Here is a 16,644-nt window from a genome sequence, read left to right on the forward strand (position 1 = left end):
TGAAACAAGCCGAATTGTCCTCTGATCACAGTTCTATTGCTGTCTCCATCTGTTGGTATAAAGAAGTAATGCTCCTGGCAGAATAAGTATGCTCGTTTTAGCAAAAACAAATTAAGAAACAAGGAATTATTCTCTTTATGCATTTTCTTTCTTTGTGACAATTAAGTCAGTTTGAAAATACAAAACTATCATGTTATGTCAGCTTTTGTAGACAGATGGTCTTTGATTTTTTTTTTTTAGAGCTTTATGTTAGTGATATTAAAGTGTCAGAGTTCTTAAAAATCTGATATGTTAATTATGCCTAGATTCTATACATCTTGTTCCTTAGGGAATTGGAGGAAAATATTCTCTCAACTTTTTTCATCAGTGTGAGGTCAAGCATAATATACAACAAATTTTTAATAGTGAGAAATCTCAAAAATCCTGACAGTCTTTGCACATTCACAGTTTCATGGGCTTTTGCCTCACTGCTTCTGAATTGCTGATGAAGAGCTCAATATAGCTTCTGCTGCATTTCAGATATTCTGGGTAGTGACTGGCTAGAGTGTTACTGACATCACAACATACAGCTGTTGACTTTCTATTGTCTCTGAGTCCGCGGCAAGTGCTCTCGCAGTGCTCTCCCAATGCCTGACTAATCAGCCCGCTCTGTGTGTGGTGAGCTCTGGAAGAGCAATGCAGAACATCAGTTTACAGATACTATGGAAAGTACATTTTCTTTCACTCTGTATGAGGAAGCAAATACCAATACAATGAAGGTATGTGACTCTTAATTCCTTTGACAAATGTGTGCAAAAGGTAACCAAATATATGAGGTTATTTATGTTCACGTAGTACCATAATTATTACTAGGCACATGTGTGGGGTAAAATCTTTGCCATGTCCAAGGTTTTTGTTTATTTTTGCAATGATGTATTTGTTTAGGTTGATAGAATGAGGAATAGGAACCAATTCTAAGCTGTAAAACAAGTTTCTTCTCCCCTACCCCCAAATTTGTGACATTCCTTGTACCTTATTGACAGAATGGTTTAAATGTGTGCTCATTTGTATTTGTGTATAGCAGAACAAATTGTCGGTTGGAAAAATGACTTCGCTTTCAGGTTCATCTTAAAATAGACATGGTGTATGTCTTTTTCAATCTTAAAATTTTCATTTATGGAACAAATACAGTGTGGATGAGAGCCTTCTTGTGGGAATTAAGAAACTAAGAGCCTCATCTTTTGAAATTAATGTTAATTTTCTTACCCTTGGGGGTGGGGTAGAATAATTTTTAAAGTGCTTATAACAGCAAAACCTAGATCTGTCATTACTATATTTAGCATAATCAAATACCGCATTGCAAAAGAGAGCAAATACTAGTCAACTGTGATTTTTTTCTAGAACTAACTGATTTCTAATCATATTGTCTGAAAACTTTGACATTTATTTTGATATTTTGTGAAAGTTCTGCTTGCTTTTTACCAAAATTTTTAAGTGTTCAAAATTGCTGTAGTATTTTCAGTCTTTCCTTTCCCCAAATGAAACAGTTATTCTGAGCTTGAAAAATAGCTCTTCTTTTTTTATAGAGGAGATAAAAGGAAAATAACTAAATAGGCATTTCATCAATGCTGAATATTATTACTCTTCCCTTTATTTTTTTCTTATTTGAAACTGTAATTTAGGATCATGAAAATATTAATAGCTATTATTAAAATTAGTCTTTTATCAGATACATTATTTCAACCTAATACCAAGAACATTTCATCATCATTTCTTTTATAAGCTTTGGATATTCTTTTATATTTTATGTTGAGAACTACAAAAAGAAAAAAATAATAAAATAGTACACACTTTGCATTCTTACCTACAACTGGTTTTATTCATCCTTTGTCACATTTCACTTTTTTATTTTTTGTAACCTTTTTCATTTTTTTCTTTAGGTTTTGTTAGTGTTTCTCTGTGCATTTTCCCCACCCATCTCTTTCTTTCTCTCTCTCTCTCTCTCTCTCTCTCTCTCTCTCTCTCTCTCTCTCTCTCTCCCCTCCCTCTCCCTCTCCCTCTCCCTCTCCCTCTCCCTCTCCCTCTCCCTCTCCCTCTCCCTCTCCCTCTCCCTCTCCCTCTCCCTCTCCCTCTTCCTCTTTCCTGCAGTATGTTTGCCTCTCCCTCTGCCTATCTTCTCTCCCTCTCTTTCTCTGGTCTATCCATGTCTGTCTGTCTTTCTGTCTCTCTCTCTTGCTTCCTCTTCATTTCTTAGTTCAACTTTCCCTCTCCCTCTCTCTGTCTCTCCATCCCTTCTTTCTTCCCCTCTCTCTCCTTTTATTTTTCTGTGCCTCTCTTTCTTCCTACCTCACTGTCCCTATTTTGTGTCTCTGTTTCCCTGACTGCTTCCTATTCTTTCTGTCAGTCTTTATGCCTCCATCCATCCTTCTCATGGCATTTTGCTCCCTTTTCTACCCTACCTCCACTGTCCAAGCTTTACTAACATACACTCTCCAAATTCTCATAGTCATACAGATTTTCAGTTTTCATTGGAACCAAATCTGCACTTTAAGTTTTTTCGTTCATAGCAGTTACTGAATGCATTTTAATTTATGTTAAATTCTGCACTTTATAATTAAATTTATTTTGAATAGATTTTACTCTTTGGTTAATTTCTTTAATTTTTGAAAATGTGTTTCAGGCCTTACAAGTTGTTTGAAATGATCATATGTTGAAATCATCATTTAAAATGTTTTGTCTTCCAAAGATACACACTTTAGATTGTTAAAATGAATTAGTTTCCTCTTCAGTGATTTTTCTATTAACTTATTAGGTTGTTTTGGTTTTGTTTTAGCAATTTGACTTTATATGTACCATTCTGTATTTATATGTACCATTCTGTATTTTCCAAATGTGTTATAGTGGATATATGTTTGGATATTTTCCATTAATTTTTAAATTTTTATTTTTAAATAATTGTAAATTCAAAGAAAGTAGCAAAAAATAGTCCAGTGAGTCCCTTGTCTGTTTTTAAAGATTTTTAATATTTTTAAAATGTTTTCCTCAATATTTTATATATCTCATATCTCAGTATTTAAATATGAAGAACAAAAATTTAGCACTTACCTATTTACATAATCACAAACCTACCAATTGTCATCATATTGTTTTTATTTTATTTTGTAAAGCAGATTAATAAAGCCATGTTATGAAGGCATAGTATATCTTAATAGCACTGTGGGTTTATGATAACTGGCATAGAGCTATCAGGGAAGAAAATTAAGTTTATTGTTAAATTATATATGTGTAAGAAGCAAAGAAAGATGTGTAATATGAAAATCTAACTCCCTGCTCTGAAATTATGTAGCACTTCTTATTTCTACATTCTTTTGATGCTTGTATAGTTATCTGCTATATAATTAAGCTCCTCATTATGTGGGGCATGGAGCATGGAAATAGAACCAAAGTATTATTATCTCTTAAACTTCTTGTTCCACCTCCGTAGCTGCCTGACACTCATTCTGATTTATATATGATATCAGTAGTCTTAGTACAATGAGTTTTATTTTTTTCAAACTAAATTCCATAGATGTACTTGAGATACCAGGGGAAAGCCTGAAGCACAGTTATTTCTCAACCCAGCCCGAGCTTCTCACTTGACTAGAGCAAGTTAGTGTAAAAATGAAGTATCTGCAGGGGAGTCGTTCCAGGACCCACCTCAAATACCAAAATACAAGGATGCTCAAATCCCTTTAATAAAATGGTGAGTTCTCCCATATACTTTAAATCATCTCTCCATTACTAATACATAATACAACATAAATGCTATGTAAATAGTTTTATTTTGTACTGAAGCCTGGTGCACAAAATTTATGCATGGGGGTGTCCCTCAGCCCAGCCTGAACCCTCTCCAATCTGGGATCCCTCTCACAATCCAGGAATGCAGGCTCCTAACCACTCGCCTGCCTGATTATCCCTAACCACTCTGCCTGCCAGACTAATAGCCCCCTAACCACTCCCTTGCTAGCCAGATTGATACCTAATTGCTCCCCTGCTGGCATGATTGTCCCTGACTGCCCTCCCTGCCAGCCCAATTGCCTCCAACTGCCCTCCCCTCATGGCCTGATTGCCCCCAGCTGCCTTCCCCTGCTGGGCTGAGAGGACTGGGGACTCTGGCTGGATGAGGTGGGGCTGAGGAGACTGGGGAACTGAGGCTGGATGAGGCAGGGCTGAGGCGACTGGGGGATTGAGGTTAGATGAGGCTGGATGCTGGGTGAGGTGGGGCTGAAGGGACTAGGGAACTCTGGCTGGATGAGGTGGGCCTGAAGGGACTGGGGGACTCCGGCTAGATGAGGTAGGGCTGAGGGGATTGGGCACCGCCATCTTGTGGCTGTGAGCACTACTATCTGTGGCTGTGGGCACTGCTATCTTGTGAGGGCATAGTAGTCAATTAGCAAATTCCCTCTTTATTGGCTGTGTGTGCTGCCATTTTGTGAAGGTGTGATGGCAATTAGCATATCCCCTCTTCATTAGATAGGATTATTAGGAAGTAATGACAATTTAAAAAAATCTCTACATACCGATGCAATCATTGTAGGACTAAATACATAGTCCAGTCAGCAAAAATATAACTTAAAAAACAAAATTTCAATCTTTGGTTTGTTGAATTCACAGATGCAGAACTCATGGATACAGAGGGCCAGCTGTACATGTGTAAACATATACACACATATAGGGTTCTTGATTCTCCTTATATTAATCCAAGTTAACAACCCTAATTTTATGTAATATATAGTATATAAAATATAAACAAGAGCTGCTAACTAGAATTCACATAAAAGAGTCTGAAGAACCAAGAAACTCCTACTAAATTTTCTGTGAGCATACTCAAGTATAGATGCTACATTTACTCATTCTACTATGTCAGTTTGACATCTTTCCACTTTTCCTTTATTTTCAGTGGTTAGAAGAATATATAATTTCCTCCTTCAACAGCAAGTACTTCCACAAAAATGATGTGTAGCTTTTTTCAAGTAGTTGTAAACATACACAATTACTGATTATCATACACAACTAGAGGCCTGGTGCATGAATTCTTGCACACTGAAAGGAAATGAATTAGAAGAAATATTTTAATATTGCTATTCACCCTTTCTCTACAATAGAAGTGTCTATTTATGACTGACAGTGACAGATAGAAACAAACTCATTCAAATGGCACCAGCAAGAGCTTCATATATATATATATATATATATATATATATATATATATATATATATATATATATATATAAACTTGCTTAATTAGACCTGCTTTCTGATTTAGCTAAGCTTTTTCCAGCCCAGTGAAGCACCCCAACTTCTCTTTCAGATAATTGTCAGCAGCACAGCAGTGAATATCAACATGAAGCAGGTTATTGTTGTAGATCACACAGGGAGAACAAAGGGTAAAATACTTAGCTGCAGCAGTGTTTGACTATATTCTGCACAGTGAGAAAACCTGAAGTCATTTTCAAGGTCCACCATTTGTTACTTCTTTTCAGTTGGGTCAAGTTTCTAAACTTTTTAAATCTCCATTTTCCAGCTAATGAAAAGAAAATAGGATAACACCAAGTCTCTTATCTAACTTTTGTGAGGATCAAATGAGATGAGGCACAGGAAAATGCTTCACACAGACATTTGGTGAAATGTTTGCACCTGGCTATAAAGCAAGTCGTGTTCCTGAGCTGATAAAACTGCAAGGAGGCTAGTTGTCAATAGGGAGAGGAATTCAGGCATTGCTATGTGATGTCATTACATTTCCAGGCTGTGCTGTGCTGTGCTGTGCTGTGCTGTGGGCCACATTTTGAGCCATGGTACCTCAGCAATGTAAGCTGCCATTTGGTGGGCTGTTGCTCCAGGGTGGTGGCGGGGCCTTATGTCCCACTTGGGGGAAGCCAAGTGTTGCTTTGAGGGTACCAAGTCTGCGGTGCATTTCTCTGTAAATGGCCAGTGTGTGTCACAGCAGCTCCCGCGTTGAACTTCTGTCCCCAGTGGTCAGTGCACGTCATAACAAAGTGTCGGACGGACACTTTTCTATGTATAGATATGAGATTACCAGAAATGGCAGTCACAGTACTTTCAAAGTGCTAACTGAACCACAACTTCTTTTAATAAGTGAAAAATGACCCAAAACCTGTTTGGCTCGGTGGATAGAGCATTGACCTGTGGACTGAGAGGTCCCAGGTTCAATTCCGATCAAGGGCATGTACCTTGGTTGCAGGCACATCCTCAATAGGGGGTGTGCAAGAGGCAGCTGATCGATGTTTCTAGCTTTTTATCCCTCTCTCTTCCTCTCTGTAAAAACTCAATAAAATATATTTTAAAATAAATAAAAAAAACAAATTGCAACAAAAGTTAAAGACTATATGCCCCCATGGTTTCATTGAGCTCCAATGAAACAATTGTAAAGAAAACCAAAGAAAGGTATTAAGTACTAACCACTAAAACAATTTGATGTGGTGGACATAGCTAGGAGGTAATGAAAGAAAGCCATTTGAAATGTATTTGAATCTGAATTTATTTTGTGCAAGGAATAGGATTTTACAATTAATTAAATTGGACAGAATATTAGAGAAATTCTGTTAACTCTATGAATGCAGTGTATCATGTAAATTTCTAGAGATCCTGAGGTTCTCAGTGGAGCTCACTCATTCTTAGCAGTAGTATCTTCCAACTATAGAAGTGTTTGCACACATGCGTTTATAGAGTATGAATTGAAGATATGTGATGGCAATTGAAAGACACCTATTCTACCTCAAAGTTGTTTTTAAACTATTTTTACTAACTATGAAATGCCCTCTGACTGAAAAAAGAAATAAAACATTTGGAGCCAGTTTTCCTGAACATAATCCCTAGGTGCTTTCTTAAAAGAGGAGTGTGATCCTTTGTTAAAAAGAAAGTAGTTTACAATTCAAGAAGTGAAGGGTGGTACATTAGTAGTCCTAAAACAGAATGTCTATCAATTGTAACCTAAATTAAAATGCTATTAAGGGAATAGATTTTTGTCATAGAAGAAAATGGTCATGTTATACTTAATGATTCAAATGCTAAAGAATATAAAGTTTCACATGTTGATGAAACATATTAAGCCATCCAAGTACCTGCGGGTGGTTAGATAAATGTGGCCAGAGTCCAGCATGACTTCTACTAAGAGTCTTTGATGACAGAGCTTAATACTTCAAGGGTTTTCCTTGTGATCCTGTGACAACAATGAAATTCTGGTCATGGGTGAAAATACACAGAGCTAAATTAGTTATATTAGTAGTACAACGGGGGGAAAATCAAGTGAAATAGAATTTAAGGAAAGACCAGAGCAGAATCTAACTAAAAAAGATGTAATGATTGAAGGTTTCTTATAAAATGGCCTAGCACTTGCCACCGTCTATGTTAAGCATATGCATCCTCATTATCGATATTAGGAATGACGGAATAAGGAAACTGGGATTATGCTCATGAGTATGTTCATTTTTATTCATGAACTATAAACTACAGATATTATCATGCTATGAACCTAGCACAAAATACATTAATAAAGAATGTAATGTATTTTGTTACGTGAAATAAGTCAGTCAAGAAAGACAGATACTTATTTTCACTTATATGGAATCTAAATAACAAAATAAACAAATTGAAATAGGCTCATAGACACAGATTGGTGGTTTCCAAAGGGGTTGGGGCTGGTACACTTGGTGAAAGAGGTGAAGGGATTAAGAAGTACACATTGATGGTTACAAAATAGTCATGGCAATGTAATGTACAGCAAAGGTAATATAGTCAATAAACTATAATAATAAAAGGGTAATATGCTAATTAGACCAGAAGTCATTCCAGATGTCCTTCCTAAGGAAGCTGAGGCCAGAGGAGGGAAGCCAGTGCCGGCAGCCGGGGGAAGGAAGGCCTACTCTTGCATGAATTTTTGTGCATCGGGCCTCTAGTATTGTAATAATTATGTATGGTGCCAGGTGGGTACTGGAAACATCGGGGGGAACACTTTGTAAAGTATATGATTATCTAACCATTGAACTTACAGAACTAAAAAAGTTCTAGACTTATGATTACTGTTTTATTATAAACTAGAGACCCAGTGCACAAAAGTTCTGCACTGCTAGGGTCCCTAGCAGCTGCCTGCCAGAGCCTCCCTCCCTCTTCCCAGCTGCCAGCCGCAGCCTCCCTTCCTTCCCCCAGCTGGCATCACCCTCTCTCTGGTCAAACTCCTGACTAACTCCCAGTCGGGGGGATAATTTGCATACTATACTTTTATTATATAGGATGATACAAATCAGATAAGTCTAAAGGACAGACATATAGGGTAAGGTCTGGGAGGGTCTCCAATGCAAAGCTTTCCTTGTCCTCTCCCTGTGGAGTTAGGTTGTGTTGCCCTCTTAGTATGATGATATGTGACAATATGCAGATATTGCTGTCCAGGGAAGCTCACCTAAGCTTCAGCATTTCAAGTTTTAGTTGGGGTTTCATTAGATAGGTATGATTGGCCATGCAGTTGAACCCAATCCTCAGCCCTACATCCCTTCCCATAGGCCATACTGATATCACATGCCTAACACCCCAACTTTCTAATACCACAGTTAGAGTACCTATTATGGAAGGGCCCACCATGAGCCATCTTAGTAGCATAAACTTATCAGGCCCACTATCAATAAAGATCCACAAATTTCAAAGAAAGTTCAAAGTAGGTTTGGAACAAAAACCTATATTCTTCTTACATGTCAATTAAGTTCTCTCACATCCTCGTTATCTGTGCCTGGTTTCCCGGAATCTGAACCTTTGAATGTTCTTTATTTCCCAAAGCATGGTCAGATGGTAAGACCATCCTTTTTTTCTTCCATATAGTCCTTAAAAGATATTTTATTATGTGCCAAAAGATCTTATATTACAACCAGATTTATTTTAATCTTGCATTTAACACTTACATATGGAGCTCCCAGTAAAATTTGAGTCTATGATAGGTTTAGAATTAAAGCAAAATGCATTTACTTTCTAGCACTGTTTTTAGGAGGTACATAATTAATAAAGCCTTCAGATTTAGAATTATATTAATGGCCCTAACTTCATTGCATTTTCTCTTGCCATAATCTGCCATTATCTGAATACCTTCAGAATATCACTAAGTTATCCCACAATTCTCCAAGGTCTCTCCTGTGAAATTATGAACAGCCCTTTCATGCTCTTCCAGTTTCATTGTTCTTTGGCCAACTGCCATTTTTGCTAGTGTGTGCCATAAATTTGCTCATATCTTTGCCAAAGGTTTTATCTTCTATTGCTACAACAGAATTAGTCTTCAGGGAATCATATTGACTAGAATCTTTTGTACGGAACTTGATTGCCTAAACACCATGAGCTATGTGCTTTCCACTTCTCCCCTGCTTTGGTTCTCTAATGAAAATACTTTTTTTAGCTTCTACTTTGTCTCAGACTAGGTCCCTGCAACAAAAAGATAAATGTAGAGTTCTTTTAGTACACTAGCATTCCTAATTTCTAACTTTTTACATTTTGATTTGGTGTTATTAGGCTTTTTAAGCACTATACCACACAGAGATGTAAAGTTAGATCTGGAAATGTCTGTGAATGAACATTCAGCCTGTTCTAAGGCCAAGTAGTACCTGAGCTGTCTCATTTAAATTACTCCCATTACACTGACTTCAGTTAAAGTATTGCAGAAACCTCCAGTTTATAGTCTACACAGACTTCTCCCCCAAAGGACTTCACGTAAACAGTCCTGTATGTTGATAACCTTAACGAGCCAGCCTCCCCTCAGAGACTCACTCCAGTGTTTATCCTCACCCACTCTTCTCTCCAAATCCCACAGCCACCCCAACTGCCACACTTCTAACAGAAGTATTCTGGGTAAAATCCTACATAATAAAAGGGTAATGTGCAAATAGACCAAACAGCAGAATAACTGAAACCAATCAAAGCGAAATATGCTAACGATATGCTAAGGCTGCTCAACTGCTTGCTATGATGTGCACTGACCACCCGGGGGCAGACAGTTGATTGGTTCACCAGTCATTATGATGTGCACAGACCACCAGGGGTCAGATGCTCCAACCGGTAGGTTAGCTTGCTGCTGGGGTCCAGCTGATAGGGACTGAGCGAAATGGGCCAGACATGCCCTAGAGCCCTCCCTCTTTCTCTCCTCAGCCCTATCATGCACCAGGAGGGTCCCTCAGCCTGGCCTGCACCTTCTTGCAATCTAGACCCCTCGGGATATGTCAGAGAGCCGGTTTTAGCCAGATCCGCAGGCCACTGTCCTTGGGTGGGTGCCAGATGCAGGACTCATGGCTGGTGAGTGCTGCTCTGGCAGCATGAGCTTCTCCTGATCGGGACTGATTGGGTGCGAGCCCGCAGCAAGCTCAGTGGGGCCGGGATGAGCAGGGGCAGCAGGTAGGAGCTGCAGGCAGCATTGGACTGCAGGTTTCAGCCCGATCCCTGCAGGCCACCCAGACGTACCCCACCTGTGTACAAATTGATGCACCAAGCCTCTAGTAAAATATAAAGAGTTTGTGAAATGTGAATTTCCTCCATTTCCTGCCACATTGCATTCAATTTCCTGAGGACAATAAACATTTTAACAGAATATCCTTCCACTTCTGCTTTTGTCTCAAACATTTTCTCATTTCTTCCCACCTCAGATATTCCTTCCTCCCTTAGATATTTCTTCTCACCCTTATCCATTATACTCTTAAACCTCCAGCCTATCTTCCTCCTTTCTCTACTGGCTTGTTCTCTTTGGCCTATATACTTTCCATCCTGACAGACTTTTCCCAACTTTGCATCTCTTGCTGTCCTTGTTCCTAAATTTAGTAGACCTTTTTGGTCCTCCACCTCCCTACTCGTCTCTCAACGGTTTGGTGTTCCATTTGGATTCTAACCCATGAAACTTTTCTTACTCGGTGATCCCAGGCAACTTCATCTATGTTGATAAGTCAAAGCTACCATCAATACAGTTATTGTACCCAAAGAATGGCATCAGCCCTCCTCCTTAGCTCCAAGTCATCCTATCCCCTATTAGATTTCTCCAACTGAATGTCCAGAAGGCACAATAAATTATTGCGTACAAAACTGAGATTGTTCTGCATCAAATCTTCTTTCGTCTTTTCAGCTATTTCTTATGTTAATGAGTATCAAGCTCCACCTACACCTTCATTGTGTCCTGTCATAATTATTCCTGCTATCACCGCCCTAACCTTACTGCTGACCACCCCTGGTTCTAGTTAGGTTTTCCTCCAATTAGTTACTTTCTGTTATATTAACCTCTTCATTTCAAGTAGTGGCTTAAATAGCAAGAGCTCTGGAGCCAGATTACCTGAATTCAAATCTTAACTCTGCCACTTAACAATCGATTCTTATAATCTTGAGCAAGCTGCTTAATCTTTACCTACCTTAGTTTCCTCGTTTATAAAATGGGTATAATAGCACCTACCTGATAGGGTTATTATTTGGATTAAATTAATCAATACAGTGAAAACATAGGGAATAGTGCTTTGTGAATAAGTAACTACTTAAGAATTTGCTATTAATATTGGTTTTAAAGTACATATCATAATCAGTAATTATCTTATCTATTTGTCTGCATAGAATGTAAGCACATCAGTATTGGGATCCTGTCTGTTTCACTGCTATGTTCTTAGCACTTAGAGCAGTGCTTAACACATTTGGCTCAGTGGATCGAGTGTCCCAGGTTTGATTCCGGTCAAGGGCATGTACCTTGGTTGTGGGCACATCCCCAGTAGCGGGTGTGCAAGAGGCAGTTGATAGATGTTTCTCTCTCATCGATGTTTCTAACTTTCTATCCCTCTCTCTTCCTCTCTGTAAAAAAATCAATAAAATATATTATTTTTTTATAAAAGCACATAGTTTCTAATAAAAAGATTAGAATGAATGAAATCTCTCTCTTTTTGTGTTTTGTTTTGTTTTACTTGCTAGAACAGAGTTTATCTATGCTGAAACTAACATAATTCTCCATGGTTTCTCTTAAAATAGTTCCCTATTATTTGGGTTTTCACATCCCTCATGAGTGCAAGAACTAAACTTCTAATCTTAGCCGAAACTGGTTTGGCTCAGTGGTAGAGCGTCGATTTGCAGACTGAAAGGTCCCAGGTTCGATTCCGGCCAAGGGCATGTACATTGGTTGCGGGCACATCCCCGGTGGGGGGTGTGCAGGAGGCAGCTGGTTGATGTTTCTCTGTCATCGATGTTTCTAGCTCTCTTATCAATAAAATATTTTTTTTTCAAATAAACTTCTAATCTTAACTTCAGATATAGCCACCCTTTATGCCACATATGTCAAACACAAGGCCCGCGGGCCAAATCCAGCCCGCCAGGCCTTGCAATGTGGCCCGCACCGCGCTGTCATCACTGCACTCCGCTGTCAGTTTATGACTGTTCAGTAAACCATTCGGCCCGCGATTTAGGCTGGATTTTAGATTTAGGCCCCTTCTCTGATTGAGTTCGACACCCCTACTTTAAATAAAGCATGAACAGTTTTCCTTGCCTTTCACTAGAATTCCTTTGACCAATTGGTCATGTCATTATAATCTTAGAAGATGACATGTTGGTCTTATGCAGTTGGTTTATTTTATAAAAGTGCTTAATTGGGAAGATGTACAGCATTGTGTCCATCTAATGAAATGACATACCAGTAGTCATAAGAGAAAGACAATGTAGTGTTTTTGCCAAATTATATTCAAATAACTTTGTATTTTTTAATTAAAGATTCTCTATAAATCCAAATTGCCTTGTTGGTACATATGAAATGTGATATAGCGTTGTAAGTAAGAGCCTGGAGTGGAGTACCTGTCTGTCCTGTTTATGTCCTGATTCCCACACTTACTAGCTGTGCAACCTTGGATAAATCACTTAACTTCTCTCTGCCTTGGATTTCCTAATTTGTAAAACAAGGGTAATAAATAGGGTCTACTTTTAGAATTGTTGGCTTTAAGTGAATTCCTTATGAAAAGTATTACAGCAGTTTCCGAAGCCGGTTTGGCTCAGTGGTGGAGCGTCGGTCTGCAGACTGAAGGGTCCCATGTTCGATTCCGGTCATGGGCATGTACCTTGGTTGCGGGCACATCCCCGGTAGGGGGTGTGCAAGAGGCAGCTGGTCGATGTTTCTCTCTCATTGACGTTTCTAGCTCTCTATCACTCTCCCTTCCTCTCTGTAAAAAATCAATAAAATATATTAAAAAAAAGAAAAAGTATTACAGCAGTATCTGCCACATGGCAAGCTACATAAGTACCTACTGTATAATTATTTATTACACTAGAGGCCCGGTGCACAAAATTTGTGCACAGGGTGTGTGTCTGTGTATGTCCCTCAGCCCAACTTGCACCCTCCAATCTAGGGCCCCTTGAGGGATGTCCGACTTCCCTTTCACTTCCATCCAGGACTGCTGGTTCCCAGCCCCTCACCTGCTGATTGCACCTAACCACTTATGCCTGCCAGCCTGATCACCCCTTAACCACTCCCCTGCTAGCCTGATTGATGCCTAACTGCTCCCCTGCTAATCCCTAAATGCCCTCCCCTGCCAGCCTGTTCGCTGGTCACCCCTAACTGTCCTCCCCTGCCAACCCAGTCGTGTCCTCCCCTACAGGCCTTGTCCCTCCCAACTATCCTCCCCTACTGACCTGATCGCCCACAACTGCCATCTTTTGGCAGCCATCTTTGACCACATGGAGGTGGCTAGCTTATGTGTTGGAGTGATGGTCAATTTGCATATTACCTCTTTACTATATAGTATTAAGGTGGTACATTAATTTTTTTTAAGTTTTTTATTGATTTCAGACAGGAAGGCAGAGGGAAAGACAGAAACATCAATGATGAGAATTATAAAATGGCTGCGCCCCACATGCCCCACAACCCAGGCATGCCAAACCGGGAATCAAACCCAGGACCCTTGAGTCTGCAGGTCAATGTTCTATCCACTGAGCCAAACTGGCTACAGCTAAGGTAGTACATTTAATTGACACCTGAATGTTGTACTAAACATAGGATGTGCCATGTCTATTTTGTGGCTGTTTCTATTTGATACCACACAGCCTTAAATAACCTCAAAAACATAGTTTTTGTGCCAAGATGAAAAGTTTTTTATTTAGTGGGTGCAAAAAGTTGGACTATTTTTTTTACGTGAAGGTTTGGAGTGGGAAAATATTTTATTAAAACACTAATATTTAGGAGAAAAATGCAAAGTTTGTGTGAATGTTAAAATGTTGAAATGAGAACCCCTTGGGTTTGTGCTCTTAGACAAGCATCCTCTTCATACATACACACATTTACACAAACTTACAGTGTTCATTCTCCTCTATTGATCTTTGTAAGGTATATACATTAAAAAAAAAAAAAAACTTATGCAAAGCCACTGTGCACCCATGGTGGGCCTCCTACCAATCTGCAGGGTGCAGCCAGAACAAAGTCAGCCTCAGCCATCTGCTGGCCTAGGGTGATTCTGATTGGGAGAATGCTAACATTTTTTGAGTGCACAGTCTCTGATAGAGGCTCCAATGGGCACATAAGCCTTTCTGTCTTCCCAACAAAATTATGAGCTAAATATTCTTTTTCCCATTTTATATGCCATAAGATTATAGCTCAGACAAGTTAAATAATTTATCAAAGTCTTAACTTGCAAAACTAGGATTTAAACTCAGGTCTAATGCTAGTGTATTTGATCTTTTATATCCTTCTCTCCTTCCAGGCAATAACTAATCATTTTGTTTCAGTCATTCATTGAGTTTGTTGTCAACTAATATGACATATTAGCAAGTATTTGGTCATATGTATATTGCTTATACAACTTTGGACATAGCATTTGACCTCTGAATGTTAACAACTTGGGTGGTAAACTATAAGATTGGACTAGGTCATCGGTTGCCTAGGTCATTGGACATAGGTCATCCATGGACCACTAGTAGTTCATGAGGTCCAAAAGGTTGGTGACCACTAGACTAGGTGGTCTCTAAGGCGCCTTGGGGTTCCTTAGGACCTTGGGGTCCTAAGATTCTTATGATCCTGTTAGAATTTTGAAGGCTCACCTTTTCACATTGTATTTCTTCCTCATTACCTCTTGCAGTTATTGCCTTAGCTTGTGCATTATTCATTTCTTAAATGAATCACTTTTTTATTTTATTTTATTATTTTTTTTAATATATATTTTATTTTATTTTTTTAAGAGAGGTAGAGAGAGGGATAGAGAGTTAGAAACATCGATGAGAGAGAATCATCTATCAGCTGCCTCTTGCACACCTCCTACTGGGGATGTGCCTGCAACCAATGTACATGCCCTTGACCGGAATCGAACCTGGGACCTTCCAGTCTGCTGGCCAACGCTCTATCCACTGAGTCAGACCGGTTTTGGCTGGATCACTTTTTTAAAAACTGGTTTTTTTAGAATTTCAAATTTGAAGGATTCTTAGTAAGTCACTTTACAAAGAACAAAAAAAATTGGTTGTTAGCAAATGATGCCATCTTGTTTCTACCATTTAATGAGAGAAAAAGTTAAAATGAGGAAAATTTTATTTTTTGATTGGTTGTTTTTTTTTTTGGTTGTCAACCCATCACAAAATGTCCAGAGGCTTTGTCTAGAAGTAAATGACAAAGATTTATTCAAGGATCTTGAGATTTGCAAATCAGAAAAATTACCAGGTAACAAACACCTAGAGTGTTCTGAAGAAAACAAAACTTGAGAGTTCTTATAGTACATTCTTGAGAAGAAACAGTCCTGCTACAATCATAGAATCTGGATTGGTCTGAGATGATAATCTTGAGATGTCTGGTGGTCTGGATAATGGATGTCAGGTGGCCTGAACACATGAACATTCTTTCTCCTAAGTTTTTAAGGATTGGCTATAGGGTGTGTGTGTGTGTGTGATCTCCAGGCATTAATACACTACTGAAAGTAAAAAGTTTAAGTTTGTAGGCTACTTAAAACAAAAATAGAATCATTTTCTCGTGCTTTAGCCTAATATCATTCTATTAGCAGCTTGACTATAGTGACTGCATTTTATCTTTTCTCATGGTGGAAATTAAAAAAAAATAAACAAACACCTAGTCATTTAATTTAATGGTCCAGTAACCTTGCACAGGTTGACATTGCTAAGTTTAAAAATGGCATTGTCCGTTTAAAAATAATTTTGACATTTGTTTATGATACCTCCTTTTCTATTACCCTTACTCAACAAAATTGTTAAAGGAGGATGGGAGAGCTAGACAGGATTTTTAGAATTGTTTATTTGCTATGATATCTTCACTTTTACCAAAAAATATAAAATGAAACTGACTTTAAAAGCACATGACAGTGGACATTTGTTGCACAGGGCAGCATACCAACTGCAAGGAATGGCATTTCACAGACAAGCTAAATTGTCATTCAAGAGCAAGGCTTCTGGCTTCAAGTTCAAGATGGTGGAGTAGGAAGATCCTCAGCTCCTCTCATTGACACCAAAAGAAAACGATATGTAGAACTGAGAATGACCTGAAGACTAGTAGGTTAGGCTTTCCACAGCTATGGGTATGAAGAAAAAGCCACATTGAGATGGGTAGAGACTTAAGTCTAGTCACCCACCTATGCCCCACTCTCCATATAGGTGACTCACAAGTGGGAGGGATGTCAAAACCACAGAGGTCCCCCATGA

This window comes from Pipistrellus hanaki (assembly GCF_964339955.1).
Source record: "Pipistrellus hanaki genome assembly, chromosome: 8".
NCBI lineage: Eukaryota > Metazoa > Chordata > Mammalia > Chiroptera > Vespertilionidae > Pipistrellus > Pipistrellus hanaki.